This window comes from Apodemus sylvaticus, chromosome X (genome assembly GCF_947179515.1).
Source record: "Apodemus sylvaticus chromosome X, mApoSyl1.1, whole genome shotgun sequence".
NCBI classification, from domain to species: Eukaryota; Metazoa; Chordata; class Mammalia; order Rodentia; family Muridae; genus Apodemus; species Apodemus sylvaticus.
This window is the reverse complement of record NC_067495.1, coordinates 377,501-395,856: the sequence shown is the minus strand read 5'-3', so window position 1 is coordinate 395,856 and position 18,356 is coordinate 377,501. Positions and strand designations below refer to the sequence as shown.

General features: G+C 39.7%; 1 long non-coding RNA gene across 1 annotated transcript; it reads left to right on the top strand.

The window, feature by feature from the left end:
* Positions 1-1,635: 1,635 nt before the first annotated feature.
* LOC127675283 (uncharacterized) lies at positions 1,636-16,497 on the top strand. The gene is made up of 5 exons (XR_007975467.1): positions 1,636-1,723; positions 2,176-2,281; positions 15,217-15,360; positions 15,670-15,796; positions 15,988-16,497. It is a non-coding gene; the product is annotated as an uncharacterized LOC127675283 (long non-coding RNA).
* Positions 16,498-18,356: the final 1,859 nt, after the last annotated feature.

Sequence of the window (18,356 nt, the reverse complement as noted above, 5' to 3'; positions counted from 1 at the left end):
ACGCCGACCCCGCCCCTCACCCCTCTCTCTCTCAGGCCAGGGCGGGAGCCTTGTTGGAGCCCCTCTTTGCCATCTGGAAACCACTGTACCTGCCCCGTGATGTCACACAAGCCCTGGCCCCTCCCCGCATCTATCAGTCACAGCACCAGGTGGACACCAGGTGGCAGCACTATCTGTCACCCAGTGACTGCTGTCCCTCTCCCTGAGGTCACTCTGATTCCTGGTCCCGCCCCTCGTCCATCTTTCTCAGCCAGGGGTATGTGCCACATTAGCGTCCCTGTCCATCAAAATGCGACCTCAGGTCCTTCCCCTGATGTCACCAAACCCTGCCCCTTGTCCAGCCTCAGGAATAACGTCATTTCCTGTCTTTTATTTTATGAAGGAAAGTGGGCCTGGAGTTTGAAGGTGAGTGTGGGTCCATGGTGCAGCAGAGGCAGGAGGGAGGTGAGTGTGCACTTTTAGCGACTGCTGGGGTTGCCGGAGCTTTCCAGGTACTGAATGGGGGGTGGGGGGACCACATTCGCATGCACAATCGGATGAAGATAGTGCTCCATGCTGCGGGTGTCTGTGAGCTCTGGAGTAACTCTGCGCTATCCTCCTGTTGTCTCCACAGACGCGGTCTGTGACTGTGGAGAGGCCTGGCAAGTCCCAGGCTTTCAGCTCTGGAAAGTTTACAGTGGGGCAGAGTGCAAACTCTCTCTGTGTTCCTCTGGGCGGGGACAGTGACCAGGCAAGGCTCAGGCTTCCTGCTCTGGAGAGCTTACAGTGGGGCGGAGTGCAAACCCTCTCTGTGCTCCTCCAGTTGGGGGACAGTGGCCGGACAAGGCGCGGGCTTCCCGCTCTGGAAAGTTTGCAGCAGGGCAGAGTGTAAACCCTCTCTGTGCTCCTCCATGCAGGGACAGTGGCCAGGCAAGGCGCGGGCTTCCAGCTCTGGAAAGTTTGCAGCAGGGCACAGTGCAAACCCTCTCTGTGCTCCTCCCATGCGGGGACAGTGGCCAGGCAAGGCTCAGGCTTCCTGCTCTGGAGAGTTTACAGTGGGGCGGAGTGCAAACCCTCTCTGTGCTCCTCCAGGCAGGGACAGTATCCAGGCAAGGAGTGGGCTTCCCGCTCTGGAAAGTTTGCAGCTGGGCGGAGTGCAAACCTTCTCTGTGCTCCTCCAGGCAGGGACAGTGGCCAGGCAAGGCGCGGGCTTCCTGCTCTGGAAAGTTTGCAGCGGGGCGGAGTGCAAACCCTCTCTGTGCTCCTCCAGGCAGGGACAGTATCCAGGCAAGGCTCAGGCTTCCTGCTCTGGAAAGTTTGCAGCGGGGCGGAGTGCAAACCTTCTCTGTGCTCCTCCAGGCAGGGACAGTGGCTAGGCAAGGCGCGGGCTTCCCGCCCTGGAAAGTTTGCAGCCTGGCGGAGTGCAAAACCTCTCTGTGCTCCTCCAGACAGGGACAGTGGCTGGGCAAGGCGCGGGCTTCCCGCTCTGGAAAGTTTGCAGCGGGGTGGAGTGCAAACCCACTCTGTGCTCCTCCAGGCTGGGACAGTGGCTGGGCAAGGCGCAGGCTTCCCGCCCTGGAAAGTTTGCAGGTGGGCGGAGTGCAAACACTCTCTGTGCTCCAGGAGGGGACAGTGGCCTCCTGGCACGACCGACCCTCCTGTGGGGACAGAAGACGAGCCTGGCCGACATTGATGTCTGGGCTGTGGTCCGGCCCTTGCTTCTGCTTGTAAGCTGGTGAGACAGGTAGGGAATTCACAGGCCAATAAACTGAGTCCAGTTCCTTAACGCGACAGGCCAGGCTGTGAAATAACAAAGACCTGGTAGAGTTTACTGAGGTCTGGGCTTACTCTTTCCCAAGGAGCATAAAAGATCATGTTGGAGCTGGTTGGGGTCCAGGGCTGTGGGATGGGTGTGGCTAGGTCCCAGGCTAACTTGTTTTTGTGTTCTTTAGTTATGTTAATTATTTCTGTTGTCTTTTTTTGTATTACTTTACTTTAGATGTTTAGTGTTTGATTCGTATGCAGCAAAGGGACTTTTCCCCAATCTGTTTGGTATTTTTGATGCTTATTTTACACTAACAGGCACCTTATTTAGTTTAGGAAAGTTTTCATTTATGATTTTATTGGAAATGTTTTCTAGACATTTATGCTGATTGATCTTCATGCTAATCCTCACTCTTTTATTCTCCTTCTGAGGTGTTCCCTGTGGCTGTGCAGCTTGAATGGATCTCTGTGACCTGCTCTGAGCTCTGCTGTTGTGTGCTGTGAGAGGACTTCAGGGAAGCTCTGAAATCCACACATGGTGAGCACAGGATCACTGCCCACAATGGGGAGGAACATGAGGACGAGCAGTGGAAGCTGGAGTGGTCGGTCCACTATAGGGTTGGATCAGAACCATCAGCCAGATCTGACTTCCTGTGAGGTTTCTAGGGATGCTACTTACTTCATAGTTCTTACTTCATTATCTCTGAATAATTTCAGTATCATGGCTGATTGTAATTTTGTCCAAAACATCTGGACCAGTTACTTTTATGTAGCTGCATGGGTAGTTTCTGTGAATATGCAACACCTGTGTCCAGACCTTTTTGTCTTTTATAATATACATTAAGAAGGCAGGAATAGGCCTGGAGAGATGGCTCAGAGGTTAACAGCTCTGGCTGTTCCAACACAGGTCAGGAGTTCAATTCTTAGCAACAACATGGTGGCTCATAACCATAGGAAATGGAATCTTTTGCCCACTTCTGCTCTGCAGGAATACATGCAGAGAGAATAATGTATAAGTAATGAATTAATTCCTTAAAAATAAGACAATAGGTATGAATCTAATAATTCTGATATGTTTAGTGTTTTGATTATTAGGTGGCCAAGGGGCTTTTTCTCACTCTGTTTGGTATTGTTGATGCTTCTTGTACCTTACCAGGCACCTTCTTTAGTTTAAGAAAATTTTCATTTATGATTTTATTGGAAATGTTTTCCAGACCTTTATCATCATCAACAACTTCTTCTTCTTCTTCTTCTTCTTCTTCTTCTTCTTCTTCTTCTTCTTCTTCTTCTTCTTCTTCTTCTTCTTCTTCTTCTTCTTCTTCTTCTTCTTCTTCTTCTTCTTCTTCTTCTTCTTCTGCTTCTGCTTCTGCTTCTTCTGTTTCTTCTGTTTCTTCTTCTCCTCCTTCTCCTCTTTTTCCTCCTCCTCCTCTTACTCCTTCTTCTCCTTCTCCTCCTCTTTCTCCTCTTCCTCCTTCTTCCTTTTTCCAATCGTTTGTGTTTTTGCCTTCTCATGAGTTGCAGAATTCTTTGTAGGTTAGTACCAGGAAAGTTTATAATACAGATTTTTGACCACCGTATCTATTATTTTTTTCTTTTTTAATTAGATATATTCTTTATTTACATTTCAAATTTTGTCTGCTGTCCTTGATTCCCCCTCTCCTGAAAATCTATTAAGCCATTTCCCTTCCCCAATCAACCATCTCCCGCTCCTCTGTCCTGGTAATCCTCTACACTGTGGCATCAAGTCTTTCCAGGGCCAAGGGCCTCTCCTCCTTTTGGTGTCTCTAACAAGACCGTCCTCTGCTGCCAATGTGTTTGGAGACATGAGTAATTCCATGTGTACTCTTTGGTTGATGATTTTGTCCCTGGGAGCTCTGGGAATACTGGGTAAATCATTGCTGTTCCTTTTGTGGCACTGCAAACCCCTTCAGCTCCTTGGATCCTTTCTCTAACTCCCCATTGCAGACAAGTGATATCTCACAGTTATTAACAGGAACTATACAAAATAGTCTGTCCGACTCTAGTGCTTTAAATCTTATTATGAATACCAAGTCTTTTGTGTCTTTTACTTGGTACCTTTATAATTCAAGTATGGTAAAAAATAATACATAATATTTACCAAAATAAGGTGGCTTTAATTATTCTTTCTTCCCAATGATTGAAATGGAATGAAAAATAAGATGGCTGATGATACTCAGTAGTCCTGGCCATTGTCCTTTCTAGAAAATGTGCTTTCAGACAGCTTTTTAAGATGATAAAAGGGTGACCTTGAACTCCAACTATGTAGGACCAGAGTAGAAGACATAGTAGTATATATATATATATATATATATATATATATATATATATATATATATATATATATATATCCTTCTTCAATAAGACCGTTAAATTTAACACCAAATGATACAATAGATGTAATAAATAAATTCACATTGTATTGTCAGAACATTAATTCAGCAGTGGGGAATAAAAAATTTTTATTCCCTCTTTCTAAGTTTCAATGACACCACATTTTAAAAATATCATAGTTTATCAAAGGATAATCGTAAAATTATTGTTTTTCCCTAAAGAAAATTAACAAAGCATTTCTACATTTTAAAAAAGATTTATTTATTTATTTCATGTATGTGAGCATAATATCCCTGTCTTCAGACACAGAAGAAGAGGGCAGAGGATCCCATGACAGATGGTAGTGATCCACCTTGTGGTTGCTGGGAATTGAACTCAGAACCTCTTGAAGAGCAGCCAGCGCTCCTAAATGCTGAGCCTTCCCTCCAGCCCTGAAGTATATTCTAGACATCAAAAACAATTTACTCAGGAAATCTTTAGACAAATTCACATTGACCTAACTAGTTATTGCCCCTACAAATTATAGAAATACTGGCCACCCATGTCCTCTCATTTCATAGAGTTTTAATAACATTTAGAAAGGCCTTCTCTGATTATATTAATTCAAGGGAGTTGAAGATATTAAAGTGGTTGTTGTTTAATTTAGACAATAAGTCAGAAGCCCTGTGCTGATCTTTCTATCTTAGTATATTTATTGGTTTTAGTGAAGCCTTTTGGGAAATAAATATTGTTTAAATTATTGAAGTGTTTTTGTCTATATAAATATTTACACATGTATATTTCATTTTCAAAGCACACATATAACTTTTTTACATTGAGTGAAAACAAAGTCTAATATGAATAGCAAACTCAGGTCTAGGAAAACAAAAATCTTTACAATTAATTTAGAACCCTAAGGGATAGTGACCTTGTTTTATACTAGCATTGGGATAGGGTTCATAGAGATATCACTGTGACCAGATCTGTATGTTTACAAACATCAGGTACTTAAAAGTAGACATTACAATTTAAATACATCTATCATGAAGTTACCCATTACAAATAAAGATTCAGAGACATAATATCATTTTATATTTATTTTGCCTGTGGGGATTTATTGATTAAATATAGTCTGGTCAATTCATATTAGTTTTTAAGTTTTATTTATTATGAATAAAATTAACTTAGTCAAAGTTAACCAGTTAACTTTACTTGTAATCTATTTGGTATTAAGAAAAAGATATGAAGAATAAATCATGATTCCATGTGAATATTCTATACATAAGTAACAAAAGACAAATTTCATTAAGCCATGATTTTATGTTTATTTGCTTGCCTAAGATTTTTTTCCATAATTTTGATTGATTGTCTTGTGAAAACTTCACATAAAAATCTTTAGTAAACATAGTTTTAGTTTGGACAGAAAGTAAACCATACATATCTGCAGCAGAAGAGTACTGAAGGCCGTTTTATCTCAGAGGAAAATTAGCTACATGACAGTGAGACCCAGCATAGGGTAGGACAATTATTCTTTGCTGGCAGCAGTCTGTCTTGCCCTTGGCAACTTATCCCTTGTTTATCTGTTTGAATTTGTGAATATCAAAGTCATTACTTCCTTTGTTAGAATGCTAGTTTGCTAGTGGTATAGATAAACTTTTAGGTTCTTTAGAGAAATCATTGAATGAATAAGATAGAAGCTATCAGAATAAGAACAGAACAAAACATCAAGATATAAAATGAATAACTTATTGGTCTGATATTTTGTACAATAGGGATCCTATTGACTCAGTGAGACCACCAAGAATAATGATGGAGACCATTTTGTGTTGTACCATTTGGTTATATTTACTAAATCTATGGTGAAGACACCTGGCCCATGCAATATTTATGATATTATTACCAAAGAGGTGCACCAAGTCTCATGATTTTGTCCATCTTGTGAAATTGAGAACAACAAAAACTATATTGTTTTCTGTTGTATGTAAACTGGGTCCCATAATAATGTAAAGATATTTCCCTTCTGGGAATTCTAGGTTCCTGGATCACTCATTTTCCACCTTCATTGGGGCAGGAAAGATTTTGATATGATGAAAAAGAGGACTAGGAAGGCAGATGAGCAAAAAGATAGGAGCTGAGTTCACACAGCACAACCAACAAATCCTCTGACCTGATCCTGAGACTTACCCTAACCCTGACATTTCTTCTTTTGTAATAGGGATTCTATTGATTCAGTGAAACCATCAAGAATAATGATGGCTACATTAACCCTAAACCTGAGCCTAATCCTGGGCCTTATCCTAAATCTCTAATCCTATATTAACTCCTTAATTTTCTAAGCATCCCAACCCTGACAACCCTTGTCCTGATTCTAGTCATAACACTCTAATCCCCTAACCCTAACTCTAACCCTGTTTACTGTGGGGAATATTTCTTAATTATACCTTTGGGAGTAAAAGCCCTTTCTTAATCTTGATCTTTTGAGATGTTGAGATCCACCTTTGATCTAGGCTGTAGATGCTTTTTGCAACCTACAAGTGGAAAGGTACTACTTTATTTTACAAAACAAAGGTGATTTGTTTTATTATTTTGTTTTAAAACTCACATTGGAAGTACTTATTTCTTTAGTATTCTGGTATATGATGAAGATCACCTGTAATATCCTGCTACATGAAATAAAAAGGATCTGATATTTCTAGCTTTCCTTCGCTGACAGACTTTATTAAACTGTAAAACTATATTTTATAAAACTATAAAAGACATTCTATTAACGACCCTTTCTATATACATAGAAAGACTCATTTTCTCTATGATTTGATATAGGCTTATCTCTAAAATCTGTTCTAATCCAACTGTGTTCTTTCTTTCCTTTGCCATGGATGAAAATGTGCTGACTAGTAATAGTGCTCAAAAGAGATCCCCTTATGTTTCTTGCTTTTCTCCTGTGGTTGTTGGCTACCTATCCTCTGTTGAAGGAAGCTTCAGTTTTCCTGATCTCAGCATTTAGCCATAAACAAAACTCTTCATTTGTTTTTTGTTTCTTTCTTATTTCTTGGTATTTTTTTAAGGATAGGTTTTTTCTGTATGGCCCTTGCTTTCCTGGATGTCACTCTGTATACCAGGATGGCTTGGAACTCAGAAATTCACCTGCCTCTGCTTGTCAAGAGCGAGGATTATAGGTGTGTACCACCACTGCCTGGGTAAAACTCTTGTCATTACAACTCCATCTTTAATGTTAATACCCTGGGTCAAGCATTGGGTCATCCATTAGTCGGTCAGAGAGATACTACCATTGCATATTGAGTAATAGTCATTGCCAGCTATTCTTCTTGAATATGGGAAGAAGACAACTGCTTTGAAAAAAGCTCAGGCAATGTCAGAAATCAGGTCCTGGTAACATCTTGGTTCACAGAGGGAAAGAACAGGCAGCTAACTGGCCAGAGCTGGAATGGTGTGTCCTACCACAGGACTGGGTAGGGTAAGATTTGTCTTGGAATCTTCTTTCAGTTGCTAATGGAGTGCAATCCACTCCTGAAATCTGAAAAAGGGCAGACCTAGACCAGAAGCACACATTAGCCTGAGGAGGGGTAAGACTCCCTGGCCAATCAAGTCTGCTGGCAGAGTCAGACAAAGAGGTGAGATCTTCCGGGAGGCTTTCTGTGTCTTCACTGTGGCTGTGCAGCTTGAACTGTTCTCCGCATGCTGCTTTGAGCTCTACTGTTGGGTGCTGTGAGGGGACTTCAGGGAAGCTCTGAAATCAAGACCTCATGAGCACAGGATATCTGCCTATAATGGGGAGGAACACACTGCTGAGCTGTATGCACTGGGTTGGGGGGTCCTCTATGGAGCTGGATGGGAAACATCAATGAGATGTGACTACATGTGAGGTTTCTAGATGTGCTTCTTACTTGTTAGTTCAGACAATGACTTCTTAAAAACTTCAGTATCATTGCTGATTGTAATTCTGTCCAAAACATCTGGACCAGTTGCTTTGTTGTAGGTGCATGGGTGGTTTCTGGGACTATGCAGCGCCTGTGCCCAGATCTGTGTGTCTTTTATAATATACATTAATATGGCAGGAATAGGCCTTGACAGACAACTCAGAGGTTAAGAACTCTGGCTGTTCTTAAACAGGTCATGAGAGTTCAATTCTTAGCAATCACCTGGTGGCTCACATCTATATGTAATGTGATCTGTTGCCCTCTTCTGGTCTGTAGGAATACCTGCAGAGAAAACATTGTATAAGTAATTAATTGATTCCTTAAAAAAAGAAGGCAGTTTTGAATCTAATAGTTCTGATTTCATACATTACAACTTTTTGTTTAGTTTATTTAATACTTTTCTGCTGTAGTTTTTTTATATTTCTTTAATACATATGTGTAGTGTTTTGATTATTATGTGGCAAAGGGACTCTTTCCCTATCTGTTTTGTATTTTTGATGCTTGTTGTTCACTAACACGCACCTTCTTTATTTTTTTTTAATTCGATATATTTTTTATTTACATTTCAAATAATTTCCCATTTTCTAGACCCCCACTTCCCCAAAGCCCCATCAGCCCTCTTCCCTCCCCCTGTTTTCCCACCCAACCCTTCCCACTTCCCTGTTCTGGTTTTGCCCTATACTGCTTCACTGAGTCTTTCCAGAACAAGGGGCCACTCCTCCGTTCTTCTTGTACATCATTTGATGTGTGGATTATGTTTTGGGTATTCCAATTTTCTAGGTTAATATCCACTTATTAGTGAGTGCATACCATGATTCACCTTTTGAGTCTGGGTTACCTCACTCAATATAATGTTCTCCATCTCCATCCATTTGCCTACGAATTTCATGAATTCATTGTTTCTAATGGCTGAATAGTACTCCATTGTGTAGATATACCTCATTTTTTGCATCCACTCTTCTGTTGAGGGATACCTGGGTTCTTTCCAGCTTTTGGCAATTATAAATATGTCTGCAATGAACATAGTGGAACATGTATCCTTATTACATGCTTTGGGATCTTCTGGGTATATGTCCAGGTGTGGTATATCATTATCTTCTGGAATTGAGGCGTCCAGTTTTCGGAAGAACCGCCAGACTGATTTCCAGAGTTGTTGAACCAATTTGCAACCCGACCAGCAGTGTAGGAGTGTTCCTCTTTCTCCACATCCTCGCCAACATCTGCTGTCTCCTGAATTTTTAATCTTAGCCATTCTGATTGGTGTAATGTGAAATCTCAGGGTTGTTTTGATTTGCATTTCCCTAATGACTAATGAAGCTGACCATTTTTTAAGATGCTTTCCGCCATCCGAACTTCTTCAGGTGAAAATTCTTTGTTTAACTCTGTACTCCATTTTTTAATAGGGTTATTTGGTTTTCTGGAGTCTATCTTCTTGAGTTCTTTATGTATATTGGATATTAGCCCTCTATCTGATGTAAGGTTGGTGAAGATCTTTTCCCAATTTGTTGGTTACCGATTTGTCCTTTTTTTGGTGTCCTTTCCTTACAGAAACTTTGTAATTTTATGACGTCCCATTTGTCAATTCTTGATCTTAGAGCATAAGCTATTGGTGTTCTGTTCAGGAACTTTCCCCCGTACCGATTTCCTCAAGGGTCTTCCCCAGTTTCAATCACAATAGATGGAGAAGGCAAGACATTCCATGACAAAACCAAATTTACACCTACTTTAGTTTGGGAAAGTTTTCATTTATGGTTTCCTTTGAAATATTTTATGCGGATTGATCATCTTGTTCTTCTTCTTCTTCCTCCTCTTCCTCCTTTTCCTCCTTGTCCTCTTCCTCTTCCTCCTCCTCCTCCTCTTCGTCCTTCTCCTACTCCTCTTCTTCTTCTATCTACTTGTCTAACATGTCCTAAGAAGTGACTTATTTTCATGGATGATATTCCTTATCTTTCTATGCTGGTGTCTAGGCATCAGTGTTTGTGGTGAGTATAGATCTAAGTATAGGTTTCTCAGTTTGTCTTGTTTGGCTTAGTGTTTATTCCTGGGTTATTGTTTGCTGTCTAGATTTTCAGAGAGTGTTGACTGAGTGATGCCCTTTTGCTGACCTGTTTGGTATTTATATTCAAGACGGAATGCTAGCTAATTTTGAAAGCTAAGACAGGAGATGGGCAGTAAGAGATAATCTTAGCAAATCAGAATGAGAAATAATAAGGAATGAGGTGAATCAGCCAACATTTCAACATTTCAGAGCTACAGTTATTTGAAGGATACTCTGTTGAGGGTGTGCTCTCATCAGAATGGCTGGTTGCTATGTCTGTGTGATACAGTGTTCAAGATTGTTGTGGGAATGCTCTTCCACTGAGGGTGACGATATTCATAAGCAAATGGGCCTGGGCTGGATGAGAGAGCTACCTGAGCATGGGACACTGACCAAGCAGGAGAGCAAGCCAGGAGACAATGTTGCCCATGCTTTTACCTTCAGTTTGTAGCTTCAGTTTCTACTCTAAGTTCCCATAGTGATGAACTGTGACATGTCTGAAGAATCATTCACAGCAAATGATTATTACTTGAGATGTTTTTGCTCAGAGGATTCCATCTCAGCAGCAGAGTAACAACTTAGAGCAACAACCAGTTAAAAAGAAAATGCACAAAAGAATTATCAACATGGGATTTTGCTACTACACAGAATCTGTGTTCTCTTTTGAAGGAATGTTTAGATTATCAGAAATTGAGATGGCAAAATTTCTAGAAAGCTGTTCATGGATCTTAAACAGTTGTTCTCATTGGACTTAGGAGAATGGAGTGTTGACAGAACACAGACAGAGGAAATTGAAATCATTGCATTTCAGAGGAAAATAGACAGTGTAAATTTTAGTGAGAGGCCGATTCTGTGAAATTTTGACAAAAAAAACTCTTCTCCTTTGCTTACACCCCGAATTATTCAGTGGAGTGAAATTTAAAAATACTGCTCTTCCTTCTATATTTTTATTCTATTTATATGTATTTGTTCATTTTCCCCACTTATTTATCACTTATTTATTTAATTTAAATTCCACGTTCTCCCATGTTTCCTTTCCACCTTACAGAGCCCTTCATTCGTAACTCCTACTATCTGTCCAAGGAGCTTGGAAACCACTGGAGTATCCATCAAATATGGCACTTCAAGTCTCTGCATGTTTAGGCATATGTCTCTTACTGAGATAAAGATAGGAAGTCAAGGTAGGGGAACAGTTTTGACAGACAGTCCACAGCATAAAAAATATCTCCCACTCCATTTGTTGGGGGAAGCACATGAAGACTAAGTAGCTCACATAGTACATATATGGTAGGGGACTCAGACCATCCTGATCATGCTCTTTAGATGGTGACTCAGTCTCTGAGAGTCTTGTAGTGTCCATGTTAATTGAGACTGTGGGTCTTCTTATGAACTTCCTGTTCCTTCAGATCTCTCAGTCCTTTCCCCAATGCTTCAAAAAACTCCGTGAACTCTGTCCTATGTTAGACTGTGGGTGTCTGCATCTGCTTCAGTTACATGCTGGATGGAGACTATCAGAGGACATATGCTAAGCTACTCTCTGGAAGTATAACAAAGTATATCCTCAGTAATATCAGGGATTGGTGCTTGCCCACGGGATGTGTCACCAGTTGGGCCTGGTATAATTTGGCCATTCCCTCATTCTCTGTTCCATCTTTTTGCCTGCATTTCTTTTAGACAGTATAAATTTTGGGTGGAAATGTTGTTGGTTCTGTTTGTGTCCTTAACTCTCCACAGGGGGGACTGTGTGGGTGAAGGATTTGGCCTCCTCAGGGTCCATATCTCACTGCTATGCATCTCAGCTAAGATCACAGCCATAGACTCCTGGTTTCCCTCCCATTCCTGGTCTGTAGCACAGCCTAAAGGTGCCTACAACTATCTCCCTGACAGCTGCAGAATTCAATTCATTTTCCTCACCCTCTGACCCTTTCTTTTCTCTCACCACACCTGCTCCTTACCTCTCTTTCCCTTTCTTTACTACTTGCCCTTCCAGTTGTCTGTCATTCATCTACCTTCTATGACAGGTTTATTTTCACTTCTGAGTGAGATTCAGCCATGGTCATTTTAGCCTTCCTTGTTTTTTTAAAGTTTTATTTATTTATTATATATAAGCACACTGTAGGTGTCTTCAGACACAGCAGAAGAGGGTTTCAAATTTACTTATGGGAGGTGGTGAGCCACCATGAGCTTGCTGGGATTTGAACTCAGGACCTTCATGAGAGCAGTTAGTGCTCTTACCAGCTAGGCTATCTATACAGCTCCTTTGCCTTCCTTCTGGTTTAGTTTCTTCATGGCCAAGAAATGTAGTGTGGATATCCTCTACATTATGGTTATTATCCATTTGTAAGTGAGTACATACATCTATGTCCTTTTGGTTATGGGATACCTAACACTGGATGATAGTATCTAGACGTCTCCATTTGCCTGGGAAATTCCTAATGTCCTTGTTTTTATAGAATAAATATTATTCCATTTTGTAAGGGATCCACCGATTCTGTATCCAAATTTTGGTTGAGGGACATCTTGATATTTTTCGGTTTCTAGCTGTTATAAATAAAACAGATATGAACTTAGTGAATCACATGCTCTAGTGGGTAGATGCCCTAAGTGTATACTAAGTATAACACTTCCTCCTGATGGATCATAAATTAACGGAAGGAGTAGGTAAAGTGTTTCCTACTTCCAAAAAGGACCTATGAATAAAACCTGCTGCAACTATGATCCAAGTGAGGCAGAGTCCATCAACTAAGAAGCCAAACTTAGGAGCATCATTAATACAGTGCTGCTTCTGAAAATTGATAGATTAATAATTTAAGGTCATGGTTTCTTCCTCTATGGTTTCAGTTTGGCTTGAGTCAGTCTTTTGGCAGAGTCAGAGCCCCAGGGAAGCCTCTGTGAGAGTTCATTGCAGTGAAGTTATGAGAATGATGCTTGAGTAGCATTTTGTGACCACAACTTGGTTAGATGCCTGAGGCATTGAGAAATCTCCTATGGAGAGATGCATACAGGGAGAGGAAGTACTCGAACTGAGAAATGTATGAGAAGTTACAGGAATAGGGCCATCTAAGCCTTTAGAAAGTGAGGTCCAATGTGTCTCAGACAAAGCAATAGGATTTCTTGTTTACCCAACTCTGTTTCTTGCCTGGACTAATATTCTCTCTACCTATGTGCACATCCCTATATATTGGAATGGGAAGGAATATTCTGTGCCATTGTAAGTTAGGAAGATATAACTTGCAGTCTGATACTGCAAGATGTGACTTTCAAGATTTGGCCTTGAGTGTCAAAAGAGACGTTAGACATCTGAACATTGGAGGAGCTCCTACAAACTATTGGGATCACTGTAGACTGAATGCATTTTTATCACAGGATTAGCATGAGACTTTCGTGTCAAGGTTCAGGATGCAGTTGATTGAATCAAAACTTTCTAGATAAGATGAAGTTTTGGGCCACTTGTCTGTCCTGTCTGATTCTCTTTGTGGTGCTTGTGAAAGATCATGTAGGAGGAGCCTTTCCAGAAAGCTTTTGGAGAAGAGGATAGTGTTTATAGACTGAAACTTTTTATTTTTCTCTTTTATTTGTGTTACTCCAATAATTTATAAATTCATTATCACCCTGAACACTGTCACTATTATAGGTCCCTTTCTAAAACAGAGTCTCCTTTGTTTCTTTTTGAGAAGTTTTTTGGCCCCAAGGTATCCCCCCAAAATGGTGCATCTAGTCTCTTATGAGTTAAATGCATCCTCCCCCACTGAGTCCAGATGTGGCAGCCCAGTTAGGAGAACAGAGTCCAAAGATAGTCCCCTGGCAGCTATAGGGAAAGCTGCTTCAGTTGTTGAAACACCTTCATGAAGAGGGAGCTGAGTATCTGCTTCTAATGTTCCAGGGGCCTTAGTCCAGCCTGTGTATTGTATCTGGTTTGTGGCTCAGTCTCTGAGTATCCACAAGGGTCCTTGTTAATTGAGTCTGTTGTTCTTCCTATGGAGTATCTATACTCTTCAGGGATTTTAATCTTCCCACCAACTCTTCCATAAGAGTCCCCAAGGTCCATGCAAGGTTTGACTCTGGATCTCTGCAGTTTTTTTCAGTCAGACTTTGTGGAGTCTCTCCATGGACTCAAGACTTCCTTGTGGTACTATTAGTAATGTCATGGATTGGAGATTGTCCATCGGATGGCACTCATGTTGGGAAACTTTCATTGGCTGTGTCCTCAGTCGCTACTCCATATTTACTCCTGCCTTTCTTTTAGAGGGGAAACATCTTATTCTTCGTGTCTACTGTGTTGTGGTTGAAACTGACCTTTCAGCTTTCTTCTCATGCTCCCATACATTCACTACAATCTCTTTCCTTAAATCATATAAAATACAAGAGATACATTTGCTAGTCAATAATAATCCTTTGTACAAGTCTCGTGGTTTTATATTTTTCAATTTATTTTATTTTTGCTTTTCTTTTCCAAACCAAATTTCTCTGTGAAGCTTTCTCTGTCCTTAAAGTAGGTAGAGAAACCACAAAAGACACGTGTCTTGTATTTGTAATATAAGCATATTTTTGTGCTGTTTTTCATCCATATCTTTAATACTGAAATTTGGCCAAATATACAGACTATATTCTATTTCTCAGGATGGCATATGTTTATGACATCAATATTATTTGAGGTTTCAGGATCATTGGGTTTCATATGTATGACATTCAGTCTCGGTCTTGTCTTTGTTCTAAAATGTTTGAATGAATAAAAATATTTTGCCTGTGTGCATGAATATGAATATCATGTGTGTTTCATCTTTACTGTTGTCAGAAGATGGCCTCAGAACTCCTGATCTTGAAGTTATGAGTTGTTGTTGGTCCAAGTTTTTGCGAGAAATTATCCACCATTATATGGAAGACCATCAAGACCTTTTCAATGCTGAGCTCTCTCTCTCTCTTGCCCTAAATTGCTTATTTATGATCAACATTCATATTACTATTATTTTCGACTGTTCATTTGTAGCTATTAAAGCATGCATTCCCTTTTAGTAAAATTTTATTAACGCTGCAGTTTTTACTGTTTGACTTCATGTTTCTACAAGATGAATAAAGAACTGCAATGCATATATAATTCTTTGTAGGAACAATATTAAAGTCCAGTGAGTTCTCTATCAATTTTGTTTGCTTGTTTGATTTCCTCAGGGGATTGAGGGTTTTAATCCCTTCTGCTCTCCTGGACTGCATTACATAGACCATTCTGGTGTCCGGCTCAACGACATACACCTGCTGTTACCCCTGTGATTAAAGAAATGAGGAAATACACCCAGCTGGCCGAGCATTTTTATAGTGAGTAATTGTTTGTACAACTTTTCGGATGTGGGCTCAGTTCTGTAGATCTGTTTCTCCCGCATCTCCCTCTTAATTGGCATTTCTCTTGCAAGGCAAGTGAAGTTCAAAGTGCAAAGTGTTCAGAAGCAACATTGGTGAATCTTTCAATTCAAGTTCCTTCTAAAATGACATGGTAATTAGATTATAACTTCTGAATCAGAAATTGAGTGAAGAAAGTACCAGAAATGTATGATTATAGAGTAAATGAAGTATACATTTTCTTTACATTGATTTCAGTATCATGCTTTGGGTTTTACACTGCTTTAGGGAGCAGTGACTTTTGATGATGTGCAAGTGAACTTGACTGAGGAAGAGTGGGAATCGTTGGATCCATCCCAGAAGAATCTCTACAAAAATGTGATGTTGGCGACCTTCCTGAACCTCAAAGCTCTAGGTAAGACTGTGAATTTTTTCAAGTAAGGAAAAAATATTTCTTGGTTATTGAAGATCTTCTGTTATTTTAATTGAGAACAATGAGGAATGAGCTAAATAAATCAGATTCACTGAATTTCCACTGTAGCTTTCATAGCGAATTTTCCCTGTTTTCCAATAGTATATCATTAATTTTCTGGTACTGTGTTTTAGGCTCTAATTGGGAAGACCATGATATTGAAGAACCTTTTGAAAATTCTAGAAGATTTAAAAGGTAATTTTCTTGTTCCAGCTGATACAAATATATCTCTGAGGAAATTTTAATATGTTCTTAAAACTCTAAAGAAAAGCAAGAGGGTAAAATATCTGTCCTTTAAGTGTAGCTATGATTAAAATTTTCTAACAAAACCATGGACCTCAAAATCAGTTATCAGAGTTGTGTATCCATTTGCTGTGTAGCTCCATTAGAACTATGCTGTGGAACTGCTAATCTGTACAGTCTCAAATTACTTAGATATCATATTGACATTGAATAGTAATAAATATATATCAAAAACCTTCTAATAAGCAAAAAGTCCATGATAAAGTTGGTGATGCTAATATTCTTGTAGGGGCATTTTTAAATTTGTTGAGAGGGCAGTTTATGAGACTCAAGAATGTTGTTTTGGATAAATATTAATCTATATACTACATGTTATAAGAAATAAAAATTCAAACAGTGAATGCAGTTGTGGAAATCTTTCTTTTGCTATTTTTTTATTATGTATATTATGTGTCACAATGGATAAAAGCCAAGTGAACATAGGAATATTTAAAAAGCAACATAAATCTTTCTATTTCAAAACAATGAAAAGATATGTCATATTCCACATTTGATAGACTTTCTGAATATCATAGAAGATTGCAACTAATTTGTTTTGTCATTTTCCTGGGAATAACCCAAATTCTTACTATAGAACACCTTTATGGGTACTAGGAATTCAGAACTTATAGGCTTCATATATATGTCCTCCTCAGTCATCACAATTCTAGTACTACCTTTTGGGAAGTACAAGAATACTCCTATTGTGAAGGCCAATAATCTCATTCTCAGCTAGATCCTGCTCATCTGTCTAGTGTTCTGTTTTCTCTGCTCATTGCTTTACATTGGACATCCCATCCAGGTCACCTGCATCCCGCAGCAGAGCATATTTGGAGTATTTTTCACAGTGGCTGCTTCTACAGTGTTGGCCAAAACAATAACTGTGGTCATGGCTTTCAAGCTCCTGGAAGAATGATGAGAGAGGGATGCTGGCTTCAGGGGCAACTTACTTGGCCATTCCCATTTGTACCCTGATCCAAATTGTTCTGTGTGGAATCTAGTTGGTACTGTCTCCTCCCTTTATTGACAGAGATATACAATCTGAACATTGGAAGACTGTCATTACTTGCAACAAAGGTTCACTTATTGCCTTCCATGTTGTCCTGGGATACTTGGGTTCCTTGGCTCTGGGGAGCTTCACTGTGGCTTTCCTGGTTAGGAACCTTCCTGACAGATTCAATGAAGCCAAATTCCTAACTTTCACCAAGTTGTTGTTCTGCAGTGTCTGGATCACCTTCCCTCCTGTCTACCATAGCACCAGGGGGAAGATCATGCTGGCTGTGGAGGTCTTCTCCATCTTGGCTTCCAGTGCAGGATTGCTAGGCTGTATCTTTGTCCCAAAGTGTTAAATTATTTCCCATCCAGTTGATGGCCATTTACACAAATCAATATTTATTGTTTTTATAATTATAAAATGCTTTATGAAATGAAGGATGACACCATATTTGGCATCTATCCCATGAAGTTGAGGATGCCATCCTATGTGTAGAAATCATTTTCTGAGCAGATGATTGAAAAAGGAGACAGTAAAGTTCCTGTCTATATTAAAAATGATTTAACAGAATTGCTTTTAAGTATGATTTACAAGAATCTCTTTGTTAGATGATGTGGTAAATAATAGGACATTCACAGGGTGTTCAAACTATCTTAAGGGCAAACCACTTGCCCAGAATCAGATGGGAAACACAATACAAAGTCAAAGACATTGTTGGTTGTTCTTTGTCTAATAATGCTTTCCAGGAGACTTTTATATTTGGTTTTTATGTTCATTTGTTTTGTTTTCTATTTTGTTGTTGTTGTTGATTTTACCTCAAAGTTAAGTTTATGTTTATTGTGGCTCATAATTTTGTCTTTTTATGTAATTTCTTTTTTATTTTTATTTATTTATTTATTCATTTATTTTGGTTTTCTTGGTTTTGTTTTTTTCGAGACAGGGTTTCTCTGTATAGCCCTGGCTGTCCTGGAACTCACTCTGTAGACCAGGCTGGCCTCGATCTCAGATATCCGCCTGCCTTTGCCTCCCAGAGTGCTGGGATTACAGGTGTGCGCCACCACAGCCCGGCCTTTATGTAATTTCTTTTTGTGAATTTGAGTTAGTCTTTGGGATTCTGAGACATTTCTTTATCTTCTTTTAATCTCTTTCTCCTTCATTTTGTCCTATTACAGGATTTTTTTTTTAATTTCTACTACTACTACTACTAATTATAATTATAATAATAAT